This window comes from Opisthocomus hoazin, chromosome 6, assembly GCF_030867145.1.
Source record: "Opisthocomus hoazin isolate bOpiHoa1 chromosome 6, bOpiHoa1.hap1, whole genome shotgun sequence".
Classification (NCBI taxonomy): domain Eukaryota; kingdom Metazoa; phylum Chordata; class Aves; order Opisthocomiformes; family Opisthocomidae; genus Opisthocomus; species Opisthocomus hoazin.
In genome coordinates this window covers 47,725,700-47,744,940 of record NC_134419.1, presented here as the reverse complement: position 1 = coordinate 47,744,940, position 19,241 = coordinate 47,725,700, and the positions used below count along the sequence as shown (strand labels likewise).

The window sequence follows — 19,241 nt, the reverse complement described above, 5'->3', positions numbered from 1 at the left end:
CGTTACTGCAATGCCAAGAAAGTAACCTCGTTTTGACCCCAGGTTGAGTTGGTAGGGCTGATAGGAAAGCTGTGTACTTCTGTGGGGCAATGTGAAAGATATTCCTGGAAATGGGGCCTGCTGCTGCATGGCTGTGTAATTCTGTGTCAATTTTAGTCATTTTCAGAGCTGCTTATGAAAAGGTGGAAGGTTGTTTCATCCTTCCTAACATTCTGTGGTTTATAAGGAAGGGGCTACAGAAGTAATGTTTCTTTGCGTTCTTTTACATTGTAAAAACATTGGAATATCGAACTTGTTCCTTCTTGGTTTTGTAAGACACGTAATCTTAGAAATTTTAAATCCATAACCAGTACGTTTTTCCCTCAACTCTTTGTTCCAACAATTGCATTTCAGATTTGAACAAGCAACAGTGGTCATGATAGTGTGTATATATCTCTTCCTTTTATAATCTTGTTTAATTATATGGTATCCATATTGGAGTTTTAAATGATGTACCTTGCTGTAGAAAGAAAACAGAGGCAAAATGTAAATAACCGATCCTTTATAAAACACTGCAGGAAAACCTGACTTTTTTTCTTGTTTACTTTCAATTTGCTCTTGGACAGCCTTTCACCTTTCTTCGCCTGAATAAGGAAGCTGCTCCCCTGAACTGGGGTTCTTTGCTATTTTCAGTGAATACTCTTGGAAACTATCCAGTGTTGAAATCTGTCGACACGCACAAGTGTCCTGCATTCTTGTCAGGCAGGGAATGCTGAAGTTCCAGTAAGTCATTAACAGGCTGAAATTTGCTTCTGCGAGGACTGAGGAAATTCAATGGCTTTCTGGTTAGGTGGGAATGATGTTGTGTTGAAAAGGCCTACCTGAAGACAGACGCCTCGGTTGCATGGTTATTATCTATTTAAAGTATTCCAAGGAATGCTCCTGTTGGTGAGGTTTGCAAGTCATACACAAGTTTGTCACTTGAGCATACACCTAGATGCGGCTCAATTTCTTTAGAGTGCAGGAGGTATTTGTTCATCTACAGTTGGTCACTTGTCTCGCTGAATCTTGGAGTAGTGCTATGTATCGTCTGTATTCCGTGTTATAGAAGATTAAAACACAGATACATGAGAGATAAGATAATCTGATGGCCTTATATGGAAGTCTTTGTTTCACAAAAATTTCACAGTGTTGATTGCTATTTTACAAAGAGCAGTGTAAGTTGCTGAGGAGGGGAGGTAGCTGCTCGATAGAGTAGGGTAGTAGGTAAAAAGATTTAGCTGCAGATTTGCCTGCATAATTTTATAAAATAGATGTCATGCATCTGAAGTGTTAAATCAGCTGAGGTTCGTACAGAGTTTCAGCGTAGCCTAGAAAGAAACTTCCCATGTTGAACGTTTTGGTGGTTCGTTTATTTCTCTGTTCACCCTGGTACTTGCTTGACAGTTTAATAGAATCCAGATGATTCTCAGTGTAGAGAGGGACAGACGTTACCTGTATATTTGAGCGCCTTTTTGCATTTTTTCTTGGTTAAAATAAGAACTTTATTCACTTACTGTGGGTAGGAAATGAAATACCAAAGTTAAGGAACATGCAAAGATGCTCTATTTTCTTTTTCTCTTGAATATCCCAGAACATAATAATGGAGCAGCAATTACTTAGGGTAACTAATAATTCGAAGTGCATCTGCAAAATTTGTTTTATCTTTTTGTTAAAGAGATGTATACATTAGTATACCCTGTAACATATATCAGGGTGTAGCTCTACTTCTGTTTTCCAAATATTTATTTTTTTACAAGTTTAAATATTATTAGTTAACAACAAATGGGACAGTGCTGGAAAGATAAAAGATCTTCCTGTGATGGTCCATGCTGCGTGCAATGGAACATTGTCTCCACTAAATTCAAAGTGGTCCTGTTTAGTCTGAACGGGGCCGGGGGAGGGGGAGGGGGGGGTGTTTTCAGGATTGTGGAGTTTTGCTTGATATTTTTCTCTGTTCATGGACTTCAGGGCAGAAGCACATAAATGCCTACCCCTGTGTGCTGTAAATGCTCTTAACTGTAATATATCCAGTATGTCTTTAGCAGTCTTCATGCAGTGGAGAATCCATCTAAGTCATGGGTGAATCAGTCTATAGTTGATAACTCTTTAAAGTGTATTTCCTGTTTGAATTCAGATGAGATTCAAATGTCAGCAGCTGGCTCTTGCGCCTTCATGGAATAGAAAAAGCTGCCAGTGGCAGAGGGGTTTAGGTTGTTGGGGTTCCCCCCCCCCCCTCAGCCCCCCCCCCCTTATTTGTGACAAGTCACACTAAAGCAACCATGGCAGCAGGGCAAGCTTTCCAGAACTAAAATAAAGATGACATTTTCAAAAATGTTATTGAACAGTGTAACTATCACAATGTACTTATTTCCCTGATGATCCCTCTCGGTGTTGGTGGAAAAGCTTTTATATTATTCTTTGTGCCACTCTGAAACACAGTGAAGTCTAACCTACTTTCTCTACCTCCCAAGAGTAAAATAACTTCCTGTCTGGAGTGTATTTTGCTATAAAGCATGTATTAAAATGTGTAGTCATATTTCAGGAGTCTTCTCTCACCACACGTATGCTTAATTGACTGAAAAACAATTTATGCCTGTCTTCTCCTGTTTGCTCCTTCTTCCACGAGCCTTGTGCTCATCTCTGTAAAGTGACATGTCTTGAGCAAGTGCAGCGGAGAATGATCACTGGTACTGATCGGGTCTGTCCTGGAACACCCTGTTCATCCACAGCTTGTAGGATGGTGCTTTAGCTTCTATATTAGTGTATTAAAATGCGTCTGAAGGAAAGCGTCTCGTCAGTTAAGTTAGTTCGTGTCCGTCAGCATTGTCAGAGCGGTGAAAGGTATGTGCAGGATACCAGGCGTGTCCGAGTTCTCCACAGCCTTAGGCTGGTGGTGCGTTTTAGCTCAGGTGGTAGCACACTCTGGTGCGTGTTGAGCTTTGTGGACAAAAATCTCTCCCTGGCTGAAGAAGCCATGGATTTAACTTAGCCATTCTTTTTAAAGTCTTTTTTTCAGGATACAGCTCATCTTTTACAGTATTTGTTCATAGAAGGTGGTTTTGCTATATGAAATGAACCTGTTCCCAGGCAGTTAACCAGAAGAGATCTGTGTTCTTCTCTGTAAGTGGCCTGTCGCCAGTATTTACTCCAATTTTTTGTAATTGTGGGTTTTAGTTTAAAAAAGGAGGGCAGCACTAGACCTGTGCGTTTGGAGAAGAGAATTTGAGATAAGATGAACAGGAATTCCTTACCGTTACTTCTGAATTTATGAATTGGTAGGAAGCGCAAGAGGCCAGATCAGATATTTGGATAACTATACAGCATGCCCGAGAACTTGGTGTTGCATTTTCCTGCCCTGTGTTTGTCTGTGCCCTTCAGGTCTATTCTGTATGTAGTGATCTTTTTTTCCCACAAATCTGTCATTAGAAATGTTAGGTCAAGGTGAAATGGTCTGTGATTTGGTGGCCCAAGAACTTCAGGCAGTGTAACATTCCAGCGTTCTGAATGTAGAATTGTTAGGCTTAATAGCTGAAATGGCTGAGGATTTTTGGGCAGCTTAGTCTCTGCACTGAATTACCCACGTGTGTTACTTCCTACATGGTGCAGCACTGCCTCGCTCTAACCTGTTCCCTTCAGCTGGAGCAGCAGTGGTGGCCCAAGTTTAGACTTGTAAATCGAGTTCCATATCATCATGCAAGTGGTAAGGATGGAAATTCTTTTTGTGATCATATCTTCTAAGATCCTAATGAGTAAAAGGATACTTTAGCAGTATCCAGTTTTTTTATTACTTGGGGGTGTTCTTCTAATTTCCTTAATTCATTTTTTTCTGAAATTACAATGTTTGAAGAAATTCCAGGGACCAAGTATGCAGGAATAAGTCCCTAGTGCAAACTTCTTAATAAAGACTTCTGATTCCATAATTATAGCTTTCTTTTGAGTTGTTATGTGTATTTCTTTCATGTTTAACCTCTTTTGCAAAAAAGGTGATGTGTTTTCTGGGAATGGGACTAATAGTTGTCTGAATACCAAATCAGTCTTACTGTGTCAGGAAGAGTACTACCCTGTTTTTTCAAACTGATGAAGAAAAGTTCCATCCACTTGACATCAGATACAATCAAACGCTACCAAGGTAATTTCATATGGTTTTCTGGATTATAAAGCACTCTTTCACTTTTCCATATATATATATAGAAGGAGGTTTTTGTACTGCTGAATTATGAAAAATAGTAAAACTTTTAGTTCTGTATCTTCTCTGCCAATGACTTACAGCTGTTTCTGTAACATCAGTTAATTGTAGGAAGCCAGAACATCCGTTTAGATAACCATGTGGAACATTGTGCATTAGAAGAGTTATCAGATGATGACTTCCTGAAGTTTTATGCGAGAGGATCTCCTGTGTAGACCATGGAAATACCTAGATTTTAGGTACTACACCTGGACCAAATGAATTCTGAAGTTGTCTAGAATAATTTGAAGTATTTTTATATGCTTTTCTTTTTGTTTTGTTATACAGTATATATACACTGTATGTACATATACTAACTATATATAAAACATATATACTTAATGACTTTAAAGAGAGCAGGAGACTGGATGTAATGTCTTTCATCTTTAGCTAAAAGCTGTTGTCTGCGAAAGGCTTCCGTGCTTGTTTGTCTCCTTTAAAGGCTTTTCTTTGGAGTTTGGTTATTCTCCAAGTGTCCTATCACTATTTCACAGAAATTAGGTTGTGTTCTGGGAAATATGAATGGGCCTACTGGGAACCAAGTTTTATATGTATATTTATATATCCTTATATAGATGATTGTCAACAGCTGGAATTTCCAAAGGATGCACAGATCTTTTGCAGCATTCTAAGCTGCCTCATCTTATTTGAGCAACCTTACTGTATGTAGTCAGTTTTTCCCAAAGCAGTATTGATAAGTCATAACTAGTCTGAAGGAAAACATTTTGCAGTACACTGTAATAAAAGTCTAGTATTGATTAAAGTATGACTGATCAGTTATAGAAGATAAAGTACATGTTGTGGGTTTTTTATCACTAGGGTTTACATCAATAGGAGCCTAAATTTAGAGTTTAGCATATAAATATGAACACTCTTCTCTATGGTCTTGATATGATGCACACTTCATGGTTTTCATCTAAATATACTTCCCTTGCTTTTGTAGTCCCTGCCAATTTTAAGATTTAATGATAGCTGACTGATTCGTTCATTTTACCTTACAATGGTGGAAACAAATGCAAATTTTAAGACTTACATGTTTTAGCAGAACTTAAACAGATTTTATTGAGCGAGGCAAGAATGCTCTGGTTTTCTGCCTCTAAAGCCAGTAGGATTTTGGTTTCAGTACAGGCCATTTAACAGAATTTGTATGTTTTCATTTCTCCGGGGTTGGGGGAACGTTCAGTTCCACCTCTGTGCCAGCTGCTAACTTCTGGACCTTAAAGTTTCCGTATTCTTTTTAAATAATTCTCATCGCTGACAACTGAAATGCGTGATGACTGACGTTCAGCTGTTTTCTGGGTGTCGGATCCAGTAGCGGAAAGCATGCATACTTTGAGTGTTCTGTTGTGAAAGATTGCGTTATGACAGACATGCGTGTTTATTTTGCTGTTGGGGAGGAGCGCTTTCGAGCTAATAAGTATTTTCATGATTCCAAAAGAACGTTAACTGTAAGGACTCGTAGTACTTAAAAGTCTATCTAAACTGCCAAAAATATCTAGATATGTTTGTGTGCTCATATCTGAATGAAAAAGTAGTAATTTAATTTTTTGAGCTCCAGCACCCATTACGTTCATTCCCCAGAAGTTTTATTTTACTCTTGAATGTTAGAGTGTAGCCCATGTCATTTTCTGTAGGAGAACTTATATACCTGGTAAGTCTGCTCATGGTGAAGGCCTGTAACCATTTGGGGGGGAGAGGTGGTCTGTAGGGTGTCTCCTGATTTCCTTAAAGATGCTGTCACGCTTCCATGTGTTCAGAGCTGTTGAGATGATGGCTCTGACTTACTGATTTGCTGACAGCAGTGATTCCTTGGAGAGCATTGCTCATTCCCAGCTATGTGTTCCTGTCGCCTGTGTTCTTTGTCAGAAGTTACCAACCCCACAAGCTGTGTTTAATACTGTTCTGCGTGGCTGTGCTTCAATTTCAAAATGAAAGAAACCAAACAGTAATCCTACACACGCATGCAGAGGTGTAAGTCAGTGTGATAGAATGTTAGTGCAGTTTTGGGGTCTTGTTTGCTCTGTGGTATTTTGACAGTGCCCAAGACCATGGGATTTTAAAGTTGTGGCAGAACTTTTTTCTTTTTTTTTCTTTTTAATCAAGGCGTTCCTGCAAATGTTTTCAACCGTTTGAATTGCTCTATAAAAAGACAATTTGAAGAAATACTTGACCTTTTGCAGGAATCTTAGGGGGAGGGAGAAGAGGATCACCTATCAAAATGTGGTCTAATACGTCCTGTGGCACAGGCAGAAACCAGATTTCATTGGCTCTTTTGTCAGAGAGAAACTGAAGTCTGGGCAGCGTTCCCAGGATCAGTATTACGATAAGAATGCGCGCCTCTGGGTCTGTGTGCCAAGGGATCAGATTTTATTGTTGCTTCCATCCGCGCAAGGCAACCTATTAGCAAGGTGGTGAGCAGGGCCCGGCAAGGGTCCGAAGCACACTGGGAAAGTTGGCGATGGAATTTGCCTGATGGCTAAACAACATGGAGCCTAGGTGGTTTGATAAATTCTCGAAATGTGGAAGGCTTGTGAAGTCTACGGTATCACAGCTAGCCTTATGTTTTCAGGGACGTCAAATGCAGCAGAACACTCTTAACTGTGGGGCCACGCTGTCCTCAGTGTCCCGAGAGGAAGTTCAGATTGTGGATGGAGGAGCTTTGGGTTGGGTACCTCCAAAGTTGAGGTAAAAGAGCTGAGTTTTAGATCTGTCTTGAGAAGCAAAAGTACTTGTTGGAGAAATGTTTTGGATACTTGGAGAGCTGTGGAGTATGATGGAAGACGGAGTTGCACAGCAAAGGCTTTAGCCCACTTGTTTTTTTGACAGAGCTTGGCAAGTCAGATTCTGACTTGACCTCTCCACACTGAATGAACTGTCTGGCTTTGCTGCGTCACCAGTGCTGCACGCTGATGGGCTTGCATTTGAGGGGGGCCTACTGTATAACCGCTTTGGTTTTAACAGTGAGCTGTTGTCAGATTCCTTTTAGCCCCAAAGTACAGAGTGTCAACCGATTTTTTCAGCTTCTACTGGCTTGTTGGAGAGGAACATGTACGACAACGGAGCAGAATAGCGCGGCTTCACTGGGAGTGCAGAGCCTGCTCCTGCAGCACAGCAGGCTGTGGAGTCCTTTAGATGACTCCAGATGATGTATGCCAAAATAAAATATTCAAGATATCCTCTAAGAAATCAGGAGGTTTAAACTCTTTCTCCTATAGGAAATTACATCTGCCAGGACGAAGGAAAAGCCAAGGCAGGCTTTCATTGTGGGTCTAAGGAGGTTTATGTCTGGACTCTCGTGGCCCCAGTAATGAATTCCTTGTGTCACTGGATGCTGCGGAGAGTGCAGTGCCTTGTGATCTATGCAGATTCATGTCATTTTGGAAAATGCATCCTGTCTGTCTGGTACTGCACACTCCTGCCTTACTCAAGAGTTTATTAGTGTTCTAATACTTCTAGATATGCCCTGAGGTGAGGATTTTTCAGGACTTGATTGTGTAGAACACTCTGTCTTGTATTTCGGCAGGAAACTCCAATGATGAAAACAGAAATGGGTAACAAGGGCGGGGAGCATGCCTAGCTGTGAAGCAGTGTGTCTGTCCTTCAGACATTACTTGTTCGGGGCATCTTCTGTCTGTGGGAGCTGGCGTGGTTGTAAGGCCTCAGAAGAAAAAGCTCAGGTTGTTCTAGGGCACACACTCTCCCCTCCTATGTAAAGGGACCAAGTGATGTGACATGTGAAGAGTTCTCTGATACCACCTGAGTAGACAAGTTCTTTAAGGACCTGGAAGAGTAGCTGTCTGTTCTGCAAAAAAATTGTCACTGCGCTAGGCCTAGTCCATTGATTTAACTTATGAATAATGAGGTTCATGAAATAAATTAAAAATCTATCTCAGTAAGAAGAAAGTTGCATGCTGCTGATGGAGAAGCAATTTTTCCTAGAAAGAGGCATACCTGACTTGGAGAGAAGCAGCTGTATTCTTTTTTTTTAATTGTACAGATTTGTCCTGTGTTTTCTCTTAGACTGGAAAGAAAAGGTCAGTCAAGAGATTTTTGCATTAGTGGCACCAGCACTCGTTATTCTACCTGCCTGCACAACCAAACAGCCAGGTTAAAGTCGTACTTAAATGGACCAGTTGATGTTTAAGTCTGTATTATTCATATGTGATACCTTGTTTTCATCAAACTGTTCCAGGGTAGTATTTCTGAAGTTCTGTAAACCTCCCCACAAATTAGGACAGTTTTTTTCTGCCATAAAGGATCCATGCAGTAATCGATAAAGACAACAAAATCTAGGCCTTCCAAGAACAACGTGGAAGTGCTAGAAAGATCAGTGGTATCCTGAACGAATCTGAGAGTCTTGACCAGGTACATAGAAAGGTCAAACCACTGTAATACAGATGTGAAGAATAGTGTGACGTGAAGTGCTGGAATATTGTATTATTCCTTGCATTTTTAATACCTTGCGAGAATAATGTGGTTATTGTTTATTAAAACTCAAGGGAATGCAGGCATAAAATTAACTTTTAAAAGTAGCTTTCATGGAGGTACATTTTTACTTTAGTGATTTGGAATGATTTTGAACTTGATTACTTGAACTTGATTACCTCAAAAGGATTGGATAAATGTGCTTGAACCATATTTCATGTTCTTATTTCCGATCGTACTGCCTGGAAAACTTGGTAACCAGAGGCTGGAAAGTGATATGCTTGTTCAGCCAGTTCATTTTATTTCGTATAGTGGTCCCATTGAATTTGGAAGGGCTGTTTGAAAGAGATGTTCTTGCTCGTATACCTTCACTATTCCACAGAGAAAACCACCGAGCCCTACATGTGCTACGAGCAGTATGATGTTTGGTCTTTGCAGCATGCTGCGGGGTTTTTCTCGCATGTAAATTTGTTGAAAAGGTTTTCCTTAAGAAATCCGTGTTCTTGGACATGAGCTTTGAAGCAGTATTTGGAAATTTGGTATGGCTGCTTTCGCTTTAAAATTCCACTGAAACTTCACCGCTATAGTAGACTTCAAAAAACAGTATACTCGCTATTTTTCAAACTCTTTCTAGCTTACAGCGACTCAGGCTAAATTTTCTAGTGGCAGTCACGAGACTGTTAACCGAACCATCTTCTAGGCTGCCGTCTGGGCCTGCCGTGTATTTTTTGTGTGCATAGATTTCTGACAAAAAGCCTTTTGTTCGAGTATAGTTTACCCGAACGTGAATAACTCTGCTTCTGAAACCTCTCCCATCTGTGGTCGACAGAGCCGTCAGCTGGCGGTGAACTCTCTGACACTGCATACAGAGACCTGTTGCTAGCACCACCTGCTTCTCTCCTCCTCCCCTTTGCTCCCACCTCAAATCAGATGCTGAAGATTATTGCGTCTGGGGTTTTTTTCTGATTTAACTGCTTGAGTGTTATTACCCTAGCCCATGTCTGTGACACAAACTGACTTTACAGGACATTTAAAACAAGTTCTGTTTCATAAATTGGGATAACGGTATGATTAGCTGACCAGCTAACCATGTAAAAGTGAAGCACTGGTGGCTGGAGGAGATCAAAGAGCAGGAAAGAAGTAACTGGGAGCTGGGGTGAATGGAGAAGGATTTAACCCATAGTCTGTACCAATGAGTCCTTGAGTGATCATGCACTTAATTGCAATTGAATTACTTTAACGGTTATGTTACTTTTAATTAAAGTTACTTTCCAAGCTTATGTTCCTTAAATACATATAATTTTGCGTTTAAAATGCACACCTGAGTTAGAGATGTCTAATAGCACAAAGATTTGCTGTTTGCACCCTTCTGTTTCTAAAAACTGGTGAGTCAATTTTCATTTCAAGGTAAAACCGTTTGGAGCATCCTGGCTTCCGGCAGTTGCCCGTTCCCCACATGCCAACCTTTCCTGTCTGTTTCTGGGCTAAAAGCTGCGGTGCTTATTCAGCTCTAGATCTGTCAGGGTACTGGATGTGTACAGCCACATCAGGAATGCCCTTCATCTACTGCCGGTGTCTTACTCTGCTGTAAAATTTCCAGTTCACACTGAAGGACTGAAAGTTACTTTTCTTTTCTCGTCAACGTAAGGGGCGATTTTCCAATTTTGGCATATTTCCCCAACTGTAACAAGGTGCTTTCAGAAGGAACAGATAATTTAGATAACTAAAGTACTTGATCTGAAAACTGGTGGGCAGGTGGGGCAAAGGGGGAATGAACTAGAGGAACAGAGCGCAGGGACGGTCAAGTGCCAGGAGAGTTTTTTCGCTTCAGAAGAGGAGACAGGTGAGGGAATGGGTTGGATGTGGCCCTGGAGCTGGAGGAACTGGAGCTGCTGAGAAGGGAAGCAGGATCTAGATAGAAGTGGGAAGACAAGAAAAAGGAATCCACAGCCTGAGTACGGTTTCCTCGTCGAGGTGAGTCAGCCTGACTGGAGCTTTGCCACTGCGAGTCCCTCCTGTCCATCTGTCCTGCTCGTGGCTGTTGATTCCTGCCCTTTTCCCTGCACACACAGGATGAGGCTTAAATCGGCTCAACTTAGATATTCTGACTGTTCCCGGGACCTGCTAATGGCAGAAAATTTACAGTTCTCAGAGTTAGCTAAGTAATTAGTGTATTCATGTAATTGAGATTTTTCTTTTCCCAGACTGGGTGCTGATATTCCTGAGTTAATAGTATACGAAGATCCTGAATTTAATCTTAATACTTAGAAAAATTCCCAGATAAATCTGGATTTAGTATGTAACTAGTATGTAACAAGCGCTGTGAGGCTCTGTACTTTTGATTTGTTTGTGCTTCTTACGGTCATTGTAGTTGACGAAGTTCTAGTAAAGTGAAGGGGGAGTTCTGCGAATAATTTATTCAATAGTGTTGTTCTTGATAGCAGTTCTCTGGAAGATGCCATCAAGAATGACACTAAATGTTTTGAAAAACTAATCCATTAATAATGGAGCATTTTGGATAACTGTATAAAATAAATAAGTAAATTGATTTTTATAAAATTAAGTATGTTCTTGAGTAACATCTCATGCTGTGGAAGAAATAGTAACACGGTGAGGTCACTCGCATACATTAGTAATTATCATTAACTTCACTCCCATCTCTGATAGAGGTTTTGCAGTTCCCCTTTTAAAAAAAGAGAGATGAATCTGGAACTGACACAAAATGCAGTGAGTCTTGAAAGAGGCTGTGTCAACGCTACCAAGCAGTGCAGTGTAACAGGATCAGCTCTGTCAGGTGCTGAGAACCTGGCATCCACACTCTCTCTACAGGTTGTGAGGGTTTTATTTCAAGCTGGTCCTTGTCTGATTCTGGGGCTGAATTCCTGTTAGTGGTTGATGCGTGTTCGATGCACACCTGAAGCTCATTCCCTGATCCAGTTTTATTCAAAAGAAGTCTGGTTCATGTACTTGGGGACTGCTTTGCAATGTAAAGCAAAGCAAGGAAAATAAGGTTGCTTGGGAGATTGACTTCAAAAGCACAGTCCTGATTTGAATGAAAATGCTAATGCAGGCATACCTGGAGTCGTGCAGATCAGGAAGTTCGCCAAAATAATTTTGTTTGAGATATCCAAGCTCTCTTGCCATACATGGGAGTGGGACCAGGAGATACAGAGAATGCTTACAGTTACTAAGAATTTCATAAATTTGGGAGTCTGGAAAAAATATCAAGAGGACATCATTTTTAAAACAAACAAAAGAAGGCCAGCATTGTTCAGAAACGTCTTTACCCTTGTAAAGCAGCATCTTTAAATAATACAGTTTGGCCTTTGTATAAATCAGATACTAGATACAGGGAGATTGGAGGTGGTGTAAAAACAGAAAGCACACCAGTCTTCTTCTGTCTGTAGTTGTTTCTTTTGGAGTCCAACAGAATATAACCTCAAGTTCCTTGGTTATAGAGAGAAAGAGATGGATATATTTTGCAGATTCTTTACAAGCTTACTTTAAAAAAGTGAAAATGATCTCCACAAACAGTTTTGCATGGCAAGAATGTTTTTTCAGTTTTGCCATGGAGGAAATAACAGTCAAGTGTCACCCTGTCTGCTCAGTGGAGCCAGTTGTCTTTAAGAACTGGTGCTATCTGATAGTCAGGATGGTTTTGGGTTACCATTTTACACAAATTTATTATTTATTACCAAGACTATTAAACCTCTGTGTGAGGAACAGTGCTTACAAATTGACACGGAGACAGAAGTATTCTGACCTTCTTGTAATGGTAAAGGTCTTTATGGTGCTTAGAAGGGAAAAGAGAAGGAAAGTGGATGCTTAAACTCGTCCTCTGCTGGAAATCGTGCAGGCACATGGTTTGTCCATCCCTATTCCCAGTACTGTCGGCATTGGCATTCAAAAATAAGTCATTAAATTTCTACACTGCAAGATTTGATGTGTGTTTTTTAACAGTATAGCTGCATTACTGGTGTCTGAGCCTTTGTATTACTGTCAAGGTTATGTTTGCAGGCATAATACTGGGACTTCTAAATGATAAAATTTTTATGATCTTTTTTGACAGCTTCGGACGATGGAAACATTCAAAAATTGTGACACTGATAAAATGGGAAGAGTTGGCAGTAGGTGGCACATGCTGAAGGTAGAATCTGAATAGTAAAGCTGATAAGTCCAACTTAGCTATCCACAACACATTTGAAAACCTTGGGACTTGACACAAGTCAGGTGTGCTCACAGTTGATGAGAGTGCCAGGTGAGAGAGCCTGTGCCATGCTTTCCTCTAATGCTTGGATGTATGCCAGTTCAAAAACACAAACAAAAACTCAAACCCACCCTATTGCCAGTACTTTTTTTCCAAATTCTTGGCTTGCTTTTTCTTCCCAGGAGTAATCATGCCTGTGTGCAGCTACAATAAACCTATTGATTATTTCTCAGTATGCTGAAGTTCCTTGTGTAGTGGAACTAATGGGGTGATACCAGTGGATTTTTGCTGTGGAGCTGCAGTCTTACGGATTCTCTGGTGTTTAATAAAGATTGACCTGTACATTTTGTTTAGTTTCTCCATTAGTGTCACCAACAATGTGTCCTTCCTCTAATCTGCCTGTTTTAAAAAAGTAAATAAAAAAATTGGAGAAACCTGGTATCTAGTGGCTTGCAAACCTGGCTGGTATAGACCAGGTGAATCCAAGAGTTACTGGTAGAGATCAGAAAGCCTTACTTTCATAGGAAAACTATCTATAGAGATTTTTAACACCATTCCTTCCTGACATCACCATTCATGAGTGAGTAATGATGTAATATAAACAAAATGAATTTTAAATGCTTTTTAGGGTTAGTATTTTAGAAACATACTACAACCATACAACTATTAGAAATGCAGGAGTCTTAACAAGTTTTTTTCTAGCTAGCAGCAGTTCACAATAGCAGATGGCTTCCATAATTCCAGATACCAGTATCTGCAGTGTGCAGTTCACCTTATGTACTATAAACTGTTGATACAGTCTCTTCAGATATCTCTTAAGTCAAATTATCTTCCTGTTTTACAGATTAATAGAAATATGCATTTCCATAATATCACCTTTGAACTAATGAAGTGGAAGTACAGATGAAAACAGTCTGGAGGAAGCTTGAAGTACAATACAGTTTCATTCAGTTTCCTAATTCTGAGGTAAGGTTAATGCATGCAAAATTTTATTTCAAGTATTTCAGGAGTAGAAAGCATATGGTAAGCAGCCATTATATCTTTCTTACAAAAATTTCTGAGCCTTTTTTAATGCTAGTGACAGTCTTTAATACCATATTGGAACAGCTGTTTGATGTACTCTCTGTCTGTGTTTCAGTTATGAAAAAAGACAAAACAGCATCAACTGCAGAGACATCTGTTGTAGAAAGATACATTGGAAAAAAGTTACCACATCAGATTAATTTTATTTGGTGCAGTCTGTCTGGTCATGGTTATTACTAATGCTTTAGCTGAAATCAAGGACTGGTAACACAACTAAATGACATGCCTGTTGGGCATCTTGTCTTCTGGCACAGTGTTTGATTGCTACAAAATGTTATTACAGTGGGTTTTTTATTATTACTGCTATTAATAAAATGGTATGGGGTTTCTTCCATACCAATTTCCACAGCCTCAATATCTTAATGGTATTCCTGTGATTGATTATGAGTGATGGAGAAGTTTGGTTCATAGTTTGCTGCTTTGTGGTGTCTGAAGCTTTTTTCCCTTTATGTTGCTAACAGGCTAAATAGAATAATTCTGAAATGTCAAGATTTCAGATTTCTCTTCTGCAACATTAAATCAGTTTAAAAAACAGATACTGAGCACTGGCCCTCCTAGATGTAGTTTCTCAATGTTCTACTTCTGCTTAACTGGAGCTGCGGCAATGCCCACATACAGTGGTTTTTAAGCTGTGATGCTGTTGGCTCTTCTCACTTTTTCCCATTTGGGTAGAAATGGGGTCCCTGTAACATGCGGGACAGCTTTGGAGACTTACACTGGCAGGTTTCCACAGTCATCACCTGCTGGTTCTCAGAGAGTCTGCATCGCAGATTATGTTATCCTGCAGATTTTGGCCGCTGTTACAAACAGATGTTGAACTCCTTTTCAAGAAAACAGAAACTTTGCTTAAAACAGGACTATGCCTCTTTCACTTAGAGATCAGCCAAGGAATCTTAACATACATTTGACATTCATACACTTGACTGACAGAGAGAAGCGCGTATCCTCTTTTGGAGGTCAATATTTAGAAAAACAGCTCCAAGGGAAGGTTAAACATTGAATTCAGGTAACCCATATTTTATCTTTAGCTGACTTATTGCTCAAAATGTGTAACTTTTGGCACATCATAAACAAATTCACAAAGCTGTAAAAAGTTGGAACTCATGTTGACAAGTACAAAATTTGTAGTCAATCTACTGTACTTCAGGTGAGGAAGATCATAATCTGATCTACGTGCTGAATGCATGTCTTCATGATGTATGTTGGCTTCTTTCACCTTCCTATTTTGCTCAGGTTCTTTTGTGCCCAAGAAGACAAGCAAGTACTATTTCTTCTCATTCGATCACATGTTCCTAAAATATGGATAATTCAAAGGGCAGTTGTACTATGCATCTTGCAAAGAAAGCAACAGCTAGATTTAGCACACTTGTGTACTACTCAAAAGTAAAGGACTTGGGATCAGTGCCAAAAACTACGGACTTTGCACTGACACAAAACCAAGAACTGGTTTCTTCCCTTTTTACCCCTGAGGAGGGGAGCAGATCATTTCTCCTCCAATGAGAGAGACAGTTGAACAATAAATAACAGTTCTCAAATTGTTTATCAGTAGAGGACTCTGCAGACGAGGCACTGTCTTCAACGGTCACTCTTTTGTCTACCAGAAGGAACAGTATCTATTCTTAGGCTTGGAATTACGAGGAAGTTTCAAGGTTCAATTAGTGTTTGGGGAACATGTACATACTAATAGAAGACTGTACTTTAAGAACTATTTGTAGTATTAAATAGCTTCATGAACCTAGATGATCTGCTGTAGACACTAGAACCACATCAGCCATTCAGAGGACCAATCGGTGTGCTAAAATGAAAGTATGATCTGTGTTTGGGTAAATCTCAGGGTTTTATAGGACTAGAGAATGGCAGAGGGTAGAGAATGGGTCATCATAAACTAGTTCTTTCATCACTCTGCCCTCTGTTCTCAGTGATCCTGCTCCCAAAGCGTTTAGAGCCGATGCAGTATTTAGAGAAGTAGTGCTGTATACTTCATTAATGCAAAATCTCACTTATTTCATATAAGCCATTTGAGGGAAGGGTAGTGATTGGAGCCACCATGTATAGGTGAGCTCTCTGAATGAAGAGTACCAGTAAATGCTAATTATTGTGTCTTCGAGATACCATCTGTATTTCCTTCTGAAATGTCTTTCAGATGCTATCCTGAATTGAAATGAACTGAAGAATGGATGGATGCCCTTCTATTACACAGGGGACAAAAGAGGAGGGCTTTTTTTGCTGATACTTATAATTTTGCTGATATGGCTGGGCAAAAGCTTTCCGGTGTCAAGTGGCAGGGAATAAGCGTATACAGTTGGGTTGAAAACAGTATGCAATATTATTTTAAAAAGGGGAAATCAACTGTGAATTTGTGCAAGTCTTCAGCATTTCTAGTGTGATGTAACTGCAGAAATACAGCTTAGTGTATTATACCTAATCACTGTGGCTGTCTATGCTTAATTATCTTCTGCAACTGGTCTCCTGTATCATGTTGTCTCTTTATTTTAATATAAGGATTTTGGTTGAATGATTACTTTGTTTTCTTCGGGGTACTGAAAACTGGACTGGAGTGACGCCCTCTTGTAAAATACTCCCGTAGTTTGACTGGCTGGCAGCAAGGCATCAGCTAGAAGGAGATTAAAGACCTCTGAAGTACACCTACTGAACCACTAACTTTAGTTGACAGTTTAGGAATAACTTCCTACTTTTCACCTTCTGGTGTCCACAGAGTTGTCATCTTTCTGTCTCCTCCCAAACCAGTGATGGCAGAACCATCATTTCTCATGTGATAGAGCTTGTTTGTTCAGTAGCCAGGAACACATGCCAAGTGTTTTGGGATGAAATCTGCCAGTGACAAGATGGTGTTACTGCAGTGGTTTTCTTGTTAGCCATCGAGACTGCGTAAGACCTCCTCCACTCAGTTAGGAAGCAATTACTCTGTAAGGCTGGGTTACCTGCCACTGAATTTCCTTGGCAGCAAACTGTTCGCTAGGAATTAATTCTGTGACAAACAGGCTGAGCCACTTCAGGCTCAAACCACAAATGGGAAGTGCAGGTCAGTGTGCTTAAAGCATTTTCCAGGCATGGAGTAACCAGAAGTCTGTGTCGCCTTTTGAATCGGTTGATCCAAACAGGAACCGCCAGCGATTCCACTCTGGGGCCGCTCTGTCCTGCGGCGTGCTGTCACACGTTTGGCTGGGCCTTTGACCAGTATCCTCCTAACAGCGCTTCCCTTACTGCCATTTGGCCTAGCTTAGCCCAAGTTGTTCCTGTAGTGTGACCATCTCAGTCTGAGTGAAACAAGAGCCCTCCCTATTGCGAGGCCAAGGCTGTCACGTTCAGCAAGGTTGAGTTAAGCTGTCCAAGAATCCCTTCATTTTACAGTTTTTCTTGTTGGCTCTGTCTGGCTCAGAAGCTCCTGCTGAACGTGTAGGGGGTAACACATCTTGAAGAAATCCAGGCAAGTTCCTGTGTAGTAAAAGGAGGCTGAATCTTGTATCTTATTTCCATACCTGAAGATGGGAGTTTTATGGGGCGGGACAGAGAACTAATTCGGGAATTTATGGTGAGAAAAGTATACAGGGAATGCTTTCACAGTACAGTCTGAAGATGTTTGTATTGATAGGAATGTATTTTATAATCAGATTATTGTAACATGGATATGTAATTAGAAACATACCAGATTTTCTTTTTTGCTTATTTGTTGACTTAATGTTTAGATTAAAAATGGTAAGATGTGGTTATCTACTCAACTTTAATACAGGGATTGTTTCTGTTTTCATTTCAAGAATTGCTTTTCTTTTCCTTTTTTTTCTTTTCTTTTCTTTCCTTGAGGCAAAACCAAGCAGATAAACATTTCTTTCCGATGGTACTGTTTGGAGGCAGTCCTAAAAAGTCAGTTATGGACTAGGTTCCCCTGTGCTAGGTTTAAAAGTCAAGAATGTCCTTCTCCAGAGGTTCCAAGGTTACGATGTTATCGTAAGTTTCATGAAATGTTAGGTGAAATATTTCTGAAGTGTTGTAGTTGATACAGAATTGCATGGAAATAAAAGTTTGGGTCCAGTTAAAATGTATTCTAAAATAATAAACAGCTACAAGTATAAGGTTGGTTTAGATAAGAGTCCTCATATAATACCTATAATCTTCATAAAAAACAATGTGATAAAAACTTGCTAGTTTTCTTATCGCTAATCTAGATAGATAATATCCTTCTAAAAAGTTAAATGTGTGCAATAGCCAAGTCTACGTAAAGAAGGCATACTTCTATCATTTCCTTAAAATATGTATGTTTTATGTTTACAATACAATACAGGAATTTGAGGACCTTGAGTAATAATTTGAATCTTTTAAAATTTAAATATTCTGTTCTGAAACTATTTTTCACCATTGGTATTTTAACAAAGAAATCTGAATAATTAGGAAGTAAATATTAATTGGTTAGTTGTCATGACACTCATATTTTGCCATTTTTGGAAAACAGGGTAATCTGTTAGTACTATAGAATGGAAGATAACTTGTTGATGGTACAAGTTAATGAAAAAAAAAACAGGTTTTTTTTTTTCTTCCATGTGCTTTGTTATGAACTGACCTGATGTGATAATGGCAGTAGCTATTTATAATAACGTAATCCAAATATTAGGATGGGGTGCTTTATAGGGAAGAACAGATGTAAAACACTGGTTCAGCTACTGTGTACAGGTGCACAAAGTCCTAAAGCGTATGCACCACTTAGGCTGCTAGTAAGTTTGCTAGTTATAGTTACAAATAGTTCCTTAGAAAATGAGTAAGAAAACAGAATGACAATATTCTGGTTTCACAATAGAATGGTTTGAAAAAGACAAAGACAGGTGAGGCAGCTATATGCCAAAAAGCAGTAGTACTTTAGTTGTATTTACTAATAATCTGAAGAGCAAGCTAACAGAAAAAAGGCAAGATAATAAAGCTTGGGGAAAAATAAAAGGAAGTACACGGCTCTAGAATGACTGATGAAGGAAAGAGTTACTTGAGCTGTTTAGTATGAACTTAGGGTAAGGAAGATGTAACTATTTAGGTAGGATGAGCTGTGGTCTAGTGTTTGCTTTAGGGGAGGAAAGGGGATCCTTGCTGCTGTCTCCACCAGAAAAGGCATTTCGGTGTTCCTACAGTAGACAGTTCTTTAGTTAAAGCAGTAAGGCAGATACTTGTAATATAGTAAAACATTGCAATGGATAAGAAATGGAGAAGTAGACGTTACTGTGAAGATTGAGAAACATGATGTCTTAACTGTATCTGGAAGGCTGTGAGAGACTGTGT

The 19,241-nt window shown here is 39.7% G+C and overlaps 1 protein-coding gene across 2 annotated transcripts in view; it reads left to right on the top strand.

Annotated features, from left to right (window-relative positions):
- Nucleotides 1–19,241, top strand: part of BMPR1A (bone morphogenetic protein receptor type 1A) — an 87,492-nt gene that overhangs the window by 26,845 nt on the left and 41,406 nt on the right. Inside the window, exon 2 of one of the 2 annotated variants that reach the window (XM_075423023.1) lies at nt 13,723–13,844. The exons of the other annotated variant lie outside the window; for it this stretch is intronic. The gene's annotated coding sequence lies outside the window, so the exon portion shown is untranslated. The remainder of the gene's footprint in view (nt 1–13,722; nt 13,845–19,241) is intronic. 2 annotated transcript variants of the gene reach the window in all.